Source organism: Penaeus monodon, chromosome 21, assembly GCF_015228065.2.
Source record: "Penaeus monodon isolate SGIC_2016 chromosome 21, NSTDA_Pmon_1, whole genome shotgun sequence".
NCBI classification, from domain to species: Eukaryota; Metazoa; Arthropoda; class Malacostraca; order Decapoda; family Penaeidae; genus Penaeus; species Penaeus monodon.
The window spans coordinates 23,028,269-23,030,465 of NC_051406.1; positions in this window are offsets into that span (position 1 = coordinate 23,028,269).

Consider the following 2,197-nt stretch of genomic DNA (forward strand, 5'->3'; position numbering starts at 1 on the left):
TGGCATGAAGCGATGACAAACTGTTCAGTCAGCCCAAGGCGCTCCCGGTGAGAGGAGTCACAGGGTCATCCTTGGGTAACCTCTCGATCTGCTTGCACAAGTCGGGGCGGCGAGCATCCCCATGACGCCTTCAAAACAAAACCAAAATTCACTTTCTGAAGCGTGGTAGTTGATATCAGAATTCTCTCTTGACCCGGAATAAGTTCAGCAAATATCGGCGCCCTTCAGACACGTGGCGCGATTCGAGCACTCCTCGCAAGGCTTCCTTCGGCGGGAGACACGAGGCCGCGAAGAACCGACGTCTTCCTTCTCCAGTTTGCTCGGTCTCAGGTGGCGGCGGGATCGGATTCCTCTCTCAGAGTCATAATCATGTCAGCTTAACATCACAGTCACTGCCAGTTAATATATGCATGAGATTAAGTCTTCACGAGTGCGGAAGATCTACCACCACGGCAGGGTACGGGCGGAGAGGAACAAGGGCGGCGTGACGAGGGCGTGCTGATCCTCGGGGCAGGGCTGAGGTGTGTGACAGTCCGCCCGCCTTGTTTACACGGCCCAATATCAATCTTAACGTCAAATGTCGGCGATAACACCAACAATTCAATGTATATTACCGCAAATCTTCTCTTTTCAGCTAGATCGGTTGCTGATTGGTGGAACTGACGTTTAGGAGCGTTCTCATTGGCCCAACCAAAGTGGTGACGTAAGAGACCAAAAGATTTTGATGCGGGTGCGTAAACACTTAATTTCTATTCAAATTGTGAGCAAATTGGCGCAGAAAATGATGCCATTAGGCAAGTGCCTCCCCTCGCCTAACCCCTCCGTCGGCCGCGCGCGCTTTTTTCAGTTTGCATCACACTTTTTGATATTTCATAGTTTCCATGATATTTTTGCGTTCTCGTCGTCTCTGTGTTTGTAAATGTACTTTGCTACATGAGAACTCTTCTAAACAACAACCACATATGAAGAAACATGTAAATGTATGCATCTCTACGAGGAACTGGCTTATTTTCAACCCTGCCGATGCTAAAATCCCATAACACCACAAATCTGAACATTAAAGCTGAGACGAGTCGGCAACGCCCCCAGGCAGACAGCGGGGAGCGTCCTAGAAGCTGATTGGCTCGCACGAAATCAATACCGGCCTGTGATTGGTGAACATCTAACCAGCACGATGTTGCCATATAAGTGTCAAGGAAGCTCCGGTGTTTTCATTCAATATGCCACACAAACTCAAATTTTATAGAGTGGGATCCGAGCTGATCACGGTATAATTGGAGGCTCGGGGGGCGGTCGTGCCACGTAATTGTGCGTCTTTGAACGGAAAATTGTGAATGGCGACTAACGAGAGCTGTTTATTACACCGGGAGCCTCACGCGCTCTGTGATTTCATCCTCATTACATCACTTGAGCGGAATTATTTCCTTATCTTGCTCTTCCCGCTAAACACACGCTAGTGGGCGCGCGCTGATGGCTGCTTCCGTGTAATTAAACGCTCGCTAATGAACCACTTATAACGCTATCATGGCTGGCCGCGATGCTCCCCCATGTGGCGGCCTGGGTCAAGAGAAAAAATTATACTCTCAGTCTCCGGAAAAAAGAAATATTTGGGGGGAATTTTCGGAATTTGCAAAATGATGATTGCGTTTAATTACAGCGACTTTTATTTGTCGAAATGGTTACCACTATGTTACAATTTGTAGACGTATTTATTTCAAGTTTTAAGCGTAGACGTTCAACTTAATCCCGATTCTGGTTTTGGAATACATTAATTTTGTATCTTTAAAACGAATAATATCTTGGCACTCTAAAACATCAAATGAACCCAAGCCAGGGAGGAGCAGATAGATAACATGCTTAGATTAAGGCCTTGGGGTCGACTCAAAAATATATGTACACTCATACACATTTAATCATTCAGTATAAAAAAACAAACACGCAGGCAAATCAATTCATTCACATTCATCCAGTCACACACAAGTGCTTATACTCACAGATTACATTGATTAATTAATCACTCACATATACCAACACACGCGCGTATGTACCCAGTTACACATTACGTCATTATTTCTTCGATCACGTACGCACACGCACAATTGCACGCGCGTGAATTTATTCACTTGTGGAAATATACAAACAAACAATGGCAAGTAACTGATTTCTAACACTCGTTTACTCGTATGTCTTTTACCTC